Source organism: Bison bison, unplaced genomic scaffold (assembly GCF_000754665.1).
Source record: "Bison bison bison isolate TAMUID 2011002044 unplaced genomic scaffold, Bison_UMD1.0 scf7180017864468, whole genome shotgun sequence".
In the NCBI taxonomy this organism is placed as follows: Eukaryota; Metazoa; Chordata; class Mammalia; order Artiodactyla; family Bovidae; genus Bison; species Bison bison.
Genome location: NW_011495029.1, coordinates 1886491 through 1900050, shown reverse-complemented (window position 1 = coordinate 1900050; position 13560 = coordinate 1886491). Strand labels below are relative to the sequence as shown.

The window sequence follows — 13560 nt, the reverse complement described above, 5'->3', positions numbered from 1 at the left end:
AAGCTGAAACTCCAATACTTTGGCCACCTGATGGGAAGAGCTGACTCATTTGAAAAGACCCTGATGCTGGGAAAGATGGAGGGCAGGGGGAGAAGGGGATGACAGAGGATGAGATGGTTTTATGGCATCACCGACTCAATGGACATGGGTTTGGGCGGACTCCGGGAGTTGATGATGGACAGGGAGGCCTGGTGTGCTGAGGTTCATGGGGTCACAAAGAGTCAGACACGACTGAGAGACTGAACTGAACTGAATGAAGTAGATAACAAGTAGCTGTTTTCTTTATTTACAAGATTATAGCATGTTGGGTATAAGTGACACAACTTATTTTAAAGTAACTAAATTTTACAGAACTTCACTTTTATTATCTTATTTTATTTTCAAAATTATTCCCATGGGGCTGATATTATTATAAACCTTTTTTTTTTTTTTTTTATGGTTGTAGGGACAAGTTCAGAAATGGTAAGCAGTTTCCCCAAAATGATATGACTAGATGGTAACAAATCCTGGATTGTAATTAAAGGACACTCATTTTGAGTTCCTGTGGTCTTCTGCTTTCCTCTGTGACTTTCTTCAAAGGAAATACTGCTTCACATTTTACAAACCAGAAGGACAAATTCAGAATTGTTTTCATGGACTTAGATTTCAAAGCTAGTGAATGAAGTACTATATTTCTTTGAAAAAAAAATTTTAATTAGAAAATCAGTTACTGAATTTTAGGAAACTATTTAATGCAGTCTATTATAGAAGAGGAGAAGATTTTGAATATTTAAAAATCAACTGCATATTATTTTCACTATATAAGAGAATATTAATAATTAAACTAGTTAAATGCAAGAGAGAAAGGAAAAATTTTAATTAAATACTACCAGTAGAATTATACTAAATCCCTAAAACTTGCAACAGACCTGTATATGTTGCTAGAACATCATGGGCATAAAAAGTTTCTTTCTGTTTCCTATAACCTCCAAACATTATAATATAGAAAGATACAAACAATAAATACAATCAAATTATACTTCTAGTGTGGATTTTTCACACATATATATAAGAAAGAAAAATAGCCTAGACATTCCCTGAAATAGCATTGATTCTGACTACTGTTGTGATAAGGCCACAACAATTACTGCTTAGCACTTCATGCATTTTTGATCAATGTTGTAAAGATAAATTTGACAGGGTTGTAAGTTTTAAATTTTTGACATATATTTTGTCAGAAGTATCATATTAAATTTTTATTAAATTCAAATTATGTAAGTAATTTGAGATTTTAGTTCTGTAAACCAAAAGTGAAATTCCACGTTAAAAAATTAATTCTTTTCATTTATTTTTAGCATATTTCAAACATGCAATCTAACATATTTCAAGGCAAACAACACTGAACCAAGAGTTAATTAATGATTTAAAATCTAGTTTTAAACTTTCTATTAATCAGCAGTGTGAACTGGTAATTTTCTTATCATTGGACTTCCATTTGCTAAACTATAAAACAAAAGGATCACTTGAATTCTCTACCAATTCTAAAATAATATGATCATAAGATACAGATTTTCAAAACCTACTCAGAACATACCCTTGAGCTTTTAGATTAATATAAAAAGACTTCTATCCTGTTACAAGCCTCATGCACTTTACTATGAGAACAAAATCTCAAATCATTATTTAACACATATTGATTCTACTTATATATAGTCCAACTTAGATATTTTATTATACAACCTAAAAGGAACAAATTGGAGAAGTAAGGAATGTAGGAAGCATGTATACTTATATGGAGAAAAAACAGTGTAATAGATGAATAAAGGACAAAAATAAAAGTCTGCTTTTTAAATTTACTATCATAATTAATGGTCATAAAGATCACCACTGATAAGCAAAGGCTAAATTATATTCAGTAGTTTCTATTGAAAAAGTAGGGAGATATATATATACATATATATATATATATATATGTATGTGTTCTTAAATTATATTTCTAAACTGGGCACACAAATATATGTTTTGAAATCTAAAAAAACTATCATAAATAGAGTCATTTTTTTAGACTATCTAAATAAATGGTGTATTATTTATTCTGAAATCTTGATTTTTTAAAAGACAGAAATTCAGATTTTTTTCAGTTGCAATGAAATGTGAAATTCTGATACAAGGAAGCCCATTGAAATTCTCTGTATAAAAAAGATTAGAAGACTGTAACAATGTCATACCTATTTTGCCTTGTTAATAGCTGAAATCTTTATCTTAATACCAAGCATTTAAAGGACTAATTTAGCTTCCCTAAAAGTAATAAATATGTGGAATATATTCCACATGTGGCACGGTCCCCAATGACTCAATGGATAAAGAATCCGCCTGCAATGCCAGAGATACAGGAAACGTGAGTTTGATCACTGGGTCATGAAGATCCCCTGGAGAAGGAAATGGCAACCCACTCCAGTATTTTTGCCTGGGAAATCCCATGGACAGAGAAACTGGCAGGCCATAGTCCATAGGGTCGCAAAGAGTTGGACAGACTGAGCAACTAAGCATGCATGCATGCATGATCCTAGAAGTTTACAGGAAATTAAGCTGTTTGTAATCAGGAATCATTTTATCTCTTTGTTATATCTTTCAGGGATATAAGAAGAAACAGAATGACACACACTGCTGCTGCTGCTGCTAAGTAGCTTTAGTCGTGTCCGACTCTGTGCGACCCCATAGATGGCAGCCCACCAGGCTCCTCCGTCCCTGGGATTCTTCAGGCAAGACTACTGGAGTGGGTTACACACACAAATCAGAGTAATTCCAAAGGGTTTAATTGGGGGTGGGGAGAATCTAAGGGGTGTAAGCAGGAAGTAGGGAAACCACAAGAGACAGTGTGATATCCTGGCTGCTGGTAAGAGTAGTAATGACCCCGAGGTCTGAAAGGGCAAGGGAGAGGACAGTTACCAGATCTCAGAAAGAGGTGTAATAAGAAAAGCCTACTTTGAGAGGAACTGTACCCTCAGGTAAAGCACATAGCCAGCCTGAGACAATCTCTCATAGAAAGATCTAAAGAGACTACATAGCCAAATACCATTCTCTTTCTGCCCTAACATCTTTTGCCAGAACTCAGAGAACATAGAGTGTGTGGACAAACAAGTCAACCTCTTTATGCATCAAACAGGTTGAAGAATAGTGGAAAGTAGCATACTGAAGATAACCAGCATCATTAACTTTTGAGGTTTTATAAGATACACATTATAAGTGCGTGCAGAGGTTGGTGAGGGGGAAAAGAGGAGGAGATGGGCCCAGTGGAAAAGGAAGAGTCAAGTCAGGTGGGAGATAAGAAGCATGTTAGGTAGCAGTATATATCATAAAAGAAAAAGTAGTATCTACTCACTGAGTCATGGCATACAGTAACTAAATAGATTTGAATTATCTCTTGCACAAAACTTTCCAATCTAAGTAGAAAAACACACCATCTAAAACTATCTTCAGTATAATAACAGGGCGAAGCTACTTTTAGCACCAAGATCTTCATTCCTATATAATAAGCCAACTATAACAAAAACCAAAACAATATACCAATGATATCATTTTGCCAATACTTCTTAGCAGCTAATGTATAGTGAGAATTTAGAAAAGGTCTGGATCTATGCTAAGCACATATCTTATTTAGTTTATTCAATAAACCATGATTAATATGCTCATAATCCCCATTTTGCAGATAAGATAATTAAGACTTAGAGAGATATAGTAACTTGCTCAAAAATATACAGATTAATGACCTAGTATGTATGCAAATCCATGGTCAGTTTGTTTCAAAGTTCTCACTGAATTCTTCCATTCTTTTCCTCATTTGGGTGGGTATCCTTGTGACTTTCTGTCAGTGAGAACTTTCACAAAGACTTAGAAAATATAATAATGAATCAGTCAGAAATTAAGAATACAATAACTGACACAAAAATACACTAAAAAAATCAAGCATTATAATATTTACAGGGTCCCCAAAAAGAGAAGAGAGAGACAAAGAGAAAGAAAATATATCTGAAGAAATAATGGTTGAAAACTTCCCTAACCTGTGGACATCCAGGTATAGAAAGCACAGGCAGCCCCAAACAAGATAAACCTAAAAAGGTCCACACTAAGGCATATCATAATGAAAATGGCAAAAGTTAAAGAGAGAATGATCAACTTGGATTCATTCCAGGGTTGCAAGAATGGTACAATATCCACAAATTCAATCAATGTGACATACCATATGAACAAAACAAAAAGTAAAAATCATATGATCATCTCAACAGATGTTGAAAGGCATTTTATAAAGTTCAACATCAATTTATGATAAAAACTCTCAACAAAGTGGGCATAGAAGGAGCATACTTCAACATAATAAAGACTATATATGATAAACCCATAGCTAACATCATACTCAATGATGAAAATTTGAAGACACATTTCCTTTAGGTCAGGAACAAGACAAGGATGCCCATTCTTGTCACTTTTATGTAACAGAGCATTAGAAATTCTAGTTACAATAATTAGTCAAGAAAAATAAACAGAAGTCATCTAAAGTGGAAGGGAAGGAGTAAAATTATCAATGTTTTCAGATGACCTGACACTATACAGAGAAGCCCCAAAGACTCCATCAACAAAGTATTAGGACTAATTAAAAAATTCAGCAATATTGAAGGATATAAACTAATATACATAAATCTGTTGCATTTTATACACTAATATCAAACTATCAGAAGGAGAAATTTAAAAAGACATCCCATTTAAAGCTGCATCAAAACAAATAAAATACATAGGAATAAATTTAGCCAAGGAGGTGAAAGATCTTTATTCTGAAAATTCTTAAGACTTTGATAAAAGAAATCAAAGACATTACAAGTAAGAGAAGAGACAGACTGTGCTTATGAATTGGAAAAATCAATATTTTATTAATCATTGCAATATCTATAAAAATAACTGATGTTTTTTCACAGAAGTAGGACAGATAATCCTAAAATTTGTTTGGGATCATGAAAGCCCTTGAATAGTCAAAGTAATTTTGAGAAAAAGAAGAAAGCTGAAAATATCATGCTCCTTGACTTCACACTATTCTACAAAGCTACAGTAAACAAAACAGTATAATCAATGGAACAGAATAGACAGCCCATACGGAGAAGGCAATGGCACCCTACTCCAATACTTTTGCCTGGAAAATCCCATGGACGGAGGAGCCTGGTAGGCTGCAGTCAATGGGGTTGCTAGAGTCGGACACAACTGAGTGACTTCACTTTCATGCATTGGAGAAGGAAATGGCAACCCACTCTAGTGTTCTTGCCTGGAGAATCCAAGGGACGGGGAAGCCTGGTGGGCTGCCGTCTATGGGGTCACACAGAGTCGGACACGACTGAAGTGACTTAGCAGTAGCAGCAGTAGAGAGCCCATAAATAAACACAAATTTAGATGGACAATTAATCTACATTAAAGGAGGTAAGAAATGACAATGGGAAAAGCTTATACAATAAATGGTGTTAGAAAACTGAACAGCTACATTCAAAAGAATCAAATTGACTATTGTCTCACACCATATAAAAACAAACTTTGAATGGATTAAAGACTGTACAAAACAAAACCATAGAATTCCTAGAAGAAAACATAGGCAGTACATTCCCTGACACTGATTTTAATATTTTTTCTATGTGTCTCATCAGGAAAGGAAGACAAAGGTATAAACAAACAAATACGTAGGACTAGATCAAACTAAAATGCCTACTGAATGGGAAAAATAAGAATGAGAAATGCAAGTCAAAAAACATAATGATATAACCACCTCACAACTGTCAGAATGGCTATTATCAAAAGACAAGAAAAAAGTTTTGGTGAGAATACGGAGAAAAGAAAATTATCATACAATGTTAATGGAAGCTGTAAATTGGTGCAAGCTGTAAATTGGTGTAGAAAACAGTATGAAGGTTGTTCAAAAACTGAAAAAAAAACAGGACTGAAATATGGGCCAGCAACTACACTTCTGGGTATTTGCTTGAAGAAAATAAAAATAGTCTTTTAAAAATATATATGTACCTCTGTGTTCATTACAGCACTGCTTATAGTAGCCAAGATATGGAAGCCACCTGTTTCTGTTGAAAGATAAATGGATAAAGAAGATGTATATATGCACACAATGGAATAGTACTCAATCATAAAAATAAAATCTTGTCATTTGCAATAATATGGATAGAACTTGAGGGCATTATACCCCAAGTTTATGAAATAAATCAGAGAGAAAGACAAGTGGCATATAAATTCGCTCATATGTGGAATCTAAAAAACAAATACAAATAAAACAGAAACAGACCCATAGGTACAAAGAACAAACTGGTGGTTGCCAGAAAGGAGGGACAAATAATCCTAAAATTTATATGGAACTATGAAAGAGTCATAATTGCCAAGGCAATGCTGAGGAAAAAGAAGAAAGCTGGAGGTATAAGCCTTCCAGACTTCAGACAGGACTGCAAAACCACAGTGATAGAAAAACATGGTATGGGCAGAAAAACAGACAAAGATCAGTGAAACAGAATATAGAGTTCAAAAATAAAGCCACACACCTACAGTCCATCTTCAAAAAAGGAGGCAAGAAAATACAGTGAAGAAAAGACATTCTCTTCCACAAGTGCTAGGAAACCTGGACAGCTGCATGTAAATCAATGAAGTTAACACTCTCCCACATCATACACAAAAATAAACTTAAAATGGCTCAAATACTTAAATATATGAAAAGACACCATAACACTCCTAGAAGAAAACATAGGTAAAACATTCTCTGACCTTAATTGTAGCAATGTTTTCTTAGGTCAGCTCCCAAGGCAATAGAAATAAAAGAAAAAAAGTAAACAAATGGGACCTAATCAAACTTATAAGATTTTGCATAGCAAAGGAAACCAGAAACAAAATGAAAAAACAATCTATGGACTCGGAGAAAATATTTGCAAAGGATGGAACCAACAAGGACTTAATTTCCAAAATATACAAACAGATCATACAACTCAACAATGAAATTTTTTTTTTTTTTAATGGCCAGGAGACCTAAATAGACATATCTACAAAGAAGACAATAGGCACATGAAAAGATGCTCAATATCACTAATTATCATGCATGCTTCAATCATTTCTGACTTTTTGTGACCCTATTGACTATGGCCTGCCAGGCTCCTCTATCCATGGGATTCTCCAGGCAAAAATACTGGAGTAGGTTGCCATGCTCTTCTCCAGGGGAATCTTCCTGATGCAGGGATTGAATCAGTGTCCCTTATGTCTCCTGCACTGGCAGGAGGGTTCTTTACTACTTGCACCACCTGGGAAGCCCTAATGATCAGCAAAATACAAATCAAAACTACAAAGACGCATCATGTCACATCCTTCAGAATGACCATTATCAAAAAGTCTACAATTAAAAGCTAGAGAGGGTATGGAAAAAAGAGAACCCTCCTACACTGTTGGTGGGAATGCAAATTGATGCAGCTACTTTGGAAAACAGTATGGAGGTTCCTTAAGAAACTAAAATTAAAGTGACCATATGACCCAGCAATTTCACTCCTGGACATAAGTCCAGAAAAGATGAAAACTCTAATTCAGAGGTACATGCACCTCAATGTTTGTAGTGGCACTATTTACAATAGCCAGGACATGGAAGCAACCATAATGTCCATCAACAGATGAATGGATAAACATGTAATATATATATACAGTGGAATAACATTTAGCCATAAAAATGAATGAAATAATACCATTTGCAGCAACATGGATGGACTTAGAGATTAAAGAAAGACAGAGGGCGGTCCTAAGATGTCAAAGGAATAGGACGAGGAGACCACTTTCTTCCCCACAAATTCATCAAAAGAACATTTGAACGCTGAGTAAATTCCACAAAACAACCTCTGAATGCCAGCAGAGGACAGCAGGCACCCAGAAAAGCAGCCCATTGTCTTCGAAAGGAGGTAGGAAAAAATATAAAAGATAAAAAGAGATGCAAAAGAGGTAGGGATGGAGATCCGTCCTGGGAAGGGAATCTTAAAAAAGAGAGAAGTTTCCAAACACCAGGAAACATTCTCATTGGCAAGTCTGTGGTGAGCCTTGGAACCTCAGAGGGCAACATAAATGGGAGGAAAAATAAATAAATAATTAAAACCAGATTGGGTGCCCAACGGTAACTCCCAGCGGAGAAGCAGTGCAGATGCGCGCATACACCACTAGCAAGCGGGGGCTGGGCAGGGAGGCGTGGGCTGCATTGCTTAGAGTAAGGACCAGGGCTGAATGCCCCAAGGGAAATCTGAGGGAACTAACTTGAGATAGCAACCCAGACTGTGGGATAGCTACCCTGCGAAAAGCCCTAACCTAAGACACTGCCAGGCACGCTCACAGAACAAAGGACTAACTAGAGCTAGCCGGCTGCAGACCGGCCCATCCCCTGCCAGAGACAGGCAGGGAAGGGCAGCCAGAGCCAGAAGGGGGCAATCGCGGCCCCAGAGATGGCATCACCTACCAAACTGCAAGCAGGCTTCGTTGCTAACCAAGACTTCTTGGGATTCTGGATGGTCAACATCCACCTGAGAAGGTGCGCCAATTATACACCCAGAAAACCAAGCAGCAGGGATGGGGGAGGTGATAAGTCGCAGCGACCGCGCTCGCCAAACACCTGGTCACCTGATCTGCTCGGACCTGGGAAGGGCACCAAACGCAGGCCCAACCGAGTCTGTGCCTTTGAGGAGTACCCAAGTACCTGAACCTGAGCGGCTTAGACCTGGGAAGTGCATACAACCCAGGGCCAACCTCAGACAGTTCCTGGCAGAGCAACCTAGAGCCTAAGAGTGTAGACAGGGAAAGCACACACCCTGTGAGTGGGGGCAAACCCAATGTGGCCGAGACACTGCGAGCACTCCCCACAGAAGCCAGTGTTATTTGTTTGCAGCGTTCCTCCCTCCCCACAGCACGACTGAACAAGTGAGCCTAAAAAAGTGTCCACCATCGCCCCCTTATGTCAGGGCGGAAATTAGACATTGATCAGATCAGATCAGTCGCTCAGTCATGTGCGACTCTTCGCGACCCCATAAATCGCAGCACGCCAGGCCTCCCTGTCCATCACCAACTCCCGGAGTTCACCCAGACTCACGTCCATCAAGTCAGTGATGCCATCCAGCCATCTCATCCTCTGTCGTCCCCTTCTCCTCCTGCCCCCAATCCCTCCCAGCATCAGAGTCTTTTCCAATGAGTCAACTCTTTGCATGAGATGGCCAAAGTACTGGAGTTTCAGCTTTAGCATCATTCCTTCCAAAGAAATCCCAGGGCTGATCTCCTTCAGAATGGACTGGTTGGATCTCCTTGCAGTCCAAGGGACTCTCAAGAGTCTTCCCTAACACCATAGTTCAAAAGCACCAATTCTTCAGCGCTCAGCCTTCTTCACAGTCCAACTTTCACATCCATACATGACCACAGGAAAAACCATAGCCTTGACTAGACGAACCTTTGTTGGCAAAGTAATGTCTCTGCTTTTGAACATGCTATCTAGGTTGGTCATAACTTTCCTTCCAAGGAGTAAGCGTCTTTTAATTTCATGGCTGCAGTCATCAGCAAACACAGGAAGCTAAAACAAACAGAGGGAACTGCCTTGGAAGTGACAGATGGAGAAGTCTTGAGGCTACTGTAAGAATAAGACTGAAAACCAGAGGCAGGAGGCTTAAATCCAAATCCTGAGAACACCAGAGATCTCCTGACTCCAGGGAACATTAATTGATAGGAGCTCATCAAATGCCTCCATACCTACACTTAAACCAAGCACCACCCAAGGACCAACAAATTCCAGAGCAAGACATACCATATAAATTCTCCAGCAACACAGGAACATAGCCCTGAACTTCAATATACAGGCTGCCCAAAGTTACTCCCAAACCACTGACATCTCATAACTCATTACTGGGCACTTCATTGCACTCCAGAGAGTAGAAATCCAGCTCTACCCACCAGAACACTGACACAAGCTTCCCTAACCAAGAAACCTTGACAAGCCACCCGTACAACCCCACCCACAGCGAGGAAATGCCACAATAAAGACAACTCCACAAACTGCCAGAATACAGAAAGGACACCCCAAACACAGGAATATAAACAAGATGAAGAGACAGAGGAATACCCAGCAGGTAAAGGAACAGGATAAATGTCCACCAACCCAAACAAAAGAGGAAGAGATAGGGAATCTACCTGATAAAGAATTCCGAATAATGATAGTGAAAATGATCCAAAATCTTGAAAATAAAATGGAGTTACAGATAAATAGCCTGGAGACAAGGATTGAGAAGATGCAAGAAAGATTTAACAAGGACCTAGAAGAAATAGATAAGAGTCAATATATAATGAATAATGAAATAAATGAGATCAAAAACATTCTGCAGGGAACCAACAGTAGAATAATGGAGGCAGAAGATAGGATAAGTGAGGTAGAAGATAGAATGGTAGAAATAAATGAGAGAGGAAAAAAGAGAAACAAATTAAAAGAAATGAGGACAATCTCAGAGACCTCTGGGACAATGTTAAACGCCCCAACATTTGAATCATAGGAGTCCCAGAAGAAGACAAAAAGAAAGACCATGAGAAAATACTTGAGGAGATAATAGTTGAAAACTTCCCTAAAATGGGGAAGGAAATAATCACCCAAGTCCAAGAAACACAGAGAGTCCCAAACAGGATAAACCTAAGGCGACACACCCCAAGACACATATTAATCAAATTAATAAACATCAAACACAAAGAACAAATACTAAAAAGTGGCAAAGGAAAAACAATAAATAACACACAAGGGGATTCCCATAAGGATAACAGGTGATCTTTCAATAGAAACTCTTCAGGCCAGGAGGGAATGGCAGGACATACTTAAAGTGATGAAAGAAAATAAACTACAGCCCAGATTACTGTACCCAAGAAGGATCTCATTCAAATATGAGTGAAAAATCAAAAGTTTTACAGAGAAGCAAAAGCTGAGAGAATTCAGCACCACCAAACCAGCTCTCCAAAAAATGCTAAAGGATCTTCTCTAGACAGGAAACACAGAAAGGGTGTATAAACTCAAACCCAAAACAATAAAGTAAATGGCAATGGGATCATACTTATCAATAATTACCTTAAATGTAAATGGGTTGAATGCCCCAACCAAAAGACAAAGACTGGCTGAATGGATATAAGAACAACACCCCTATATATGTTGTCTACAAGAGACCCACCTCAAAACAAGGGACACATATAGACTGAAAGTGAAGGGCTGCAAAAAGATATTCCACGCAAATAGAGACCAAAAGAAAGCAGGAGTAGCAATACTCATATCAGATAAAATAGACTTTAAAACAAAGACTGTGAAAAGAGACAAAGAAGGACACTACATAATGATCAAAGGATCAATCCAAGAAGAAGCTATAACAATTATAAATATATATGCACTCAATATAGGAGCACCACAATATGTAAGATAAATGCTAACAAGTATGAAAGGGGAAATTAACAATAACACAATAATAGTGGGAGACTTTAATACCCTACTTACATCTATGGATAGATCAACTAAACAGAAAATTAACAAGGAAACACAAAATTTAAATGATAAAATAGACCAGTTAGACTAAATTGATATCTATAGGACATTTCACCCCAAAACAGTGAATTTCACCTTTTTCTCAAGTGCACACGGAACCTTCTCCAAGATAGATCACATCCTGGGCCATAAATCTAGCCTTGGCAAATTCAAAAAAATTGAAATCATTCCAAGCCTCTTTTCTGACCACAATGCAGTAAGATTAGATCTCAGTTACAGGAGAAAAACTACTAAAAATTCCAACATGTAGAGGCTGAACAACAGGCTGCTGAATAACCAACAAAGCATAGAAGAAATAAAAAAAGAAATCATGTTGATGTATGGCAAAACCAATACAAAATTGTAAAGTAAAATAAATAAAATAAAAAGGAGAAAAAAAGGAAAGAAATCAAAATATGCCTAGAAATGAATGAAAATGAAAACACAACCCAAAACCTGTGGGACACTGTAAAAGCAGTGCTAAGGGGAAGGTTCATAGCAATACAGGAGCACCTCAAGAAACAAGAAAAAAGTCAAATAAATAACCTAACTCTACACCTAAAGCAACTAGAAAAGGAAGAAATGAAGAACCCCAGGGTTAGTAGAAGGAAAGAAATCTTAAAAATTAGGGCAGTTCAGTTCAGTTCAGTCGCTCAGTCATGTCCGACTCTTTGCGACCCCATGAATTGCAGCACGCCAGGCCTCCCTGTCTATCACCAACTTCCGGAGTTCACTCAGACTCATGTCCACCGAGTCAGTGATGCCATCCAGCCATCTCATCCTCTGTCGTAGGGCAGAAATAAATGCAAAAAAAAAAAAAAGACAGAGAGAGAGACCACAGCAAAAGTCAACAAAGCCAAAAGCTGGTTCTTTGAGAGGATAAATAAAATTGACAAACCATTAGCCAGACTCAGCAAGAAACAAAGGGAGAAAAATCAAATCAATAAAATTAGAAATGAAAATGGAGAGATCACAACAGACAACACAGAAATACAAAGGATCATAAGAGACTACTATCAGCAATTATATGCCAATAAAATGGACAACATGGAAGAAATGGACAAATTCTTAGAAAAGTACAACTTTCCAAAACTCGACCAGGAAGAAATAGAAAATCTTAACAGAACCATCACAAGCACAGAAATTGAAACTGTAATCAGAAATCTTCCAGCAAACAAAAGCCCAGGTCCAGATGGCTTCACAGCTGAATTCTACCAAAAATTTAGAGAAGAGCTAACACCTATTCTACTCAAACTCTTACAGAAAATTGCAGAGGAAGGTAAACTTCCAAACTCATTCTAAGAAGCCACCATCACCCTAATATCAAAACCTGACAAAGATGCCACAAAAAAGGAAAACTACAGGCCAATATTACTGATGAACATAGATGCAAAAATCCTTAACAAAATTCTAGCAATCAGAATCCAACAACACATTAAAAACATCATACACCATGACCAAGTGGGCTTTATCCCAGGGATGCAAGGATTCTTCAATATCCACAAATCAATCAATGAAATACACCACATTAACAAATCAAAAAATAAAAGCCATAAGATTATCTTAATTGATGCAGAGAAAGCCTTTGACAAAGTTCAACATCCATTTATGATAAAAACTCTCCAGAAAGCAGCAATAGAAGGAACATACCTCAACATAATAGAAGCTATATATGACAAACGCACAGCAAACATTATCCTCAATGGTGAAAAATTGAAAGCATTTTCCCTAAACTCAGGAACAAGAAAAGGGTGCCCACACTTACCACTATTATTCAACATAGTTTTGGAAGTTTTAGCCACAGCAATCAGAACAGAAAAAGAAATAAAAGGAATGCAAACTGGAAAAGAAGAAATAAAACTCTCACTGTTTGCAGGTGACATGATCCTCTACGTAGAAAACCCTGAAGACTCCACCGGGAAATTACGAGAGCTAATCGATGAATATAGTAAAGTTGCAGGATATAAAATCAACACACAGAAATCCCTTGCATTCCT

The 13560-nt window shown here is 37.4% G+C and overlaps 1 protein-coding gene across 1 annotated transcript in view; it reads right to left on the bottom strand.

The window, feature by feature from the left end:
* Positions 1 to 13560, bottom strand: part of SYT10 (synaptotagmin X) — a 122993-nt gene that overhangs the window by 34612 nt on the left and 74821 nt on the right. The window lies entirely within an intron of this gene.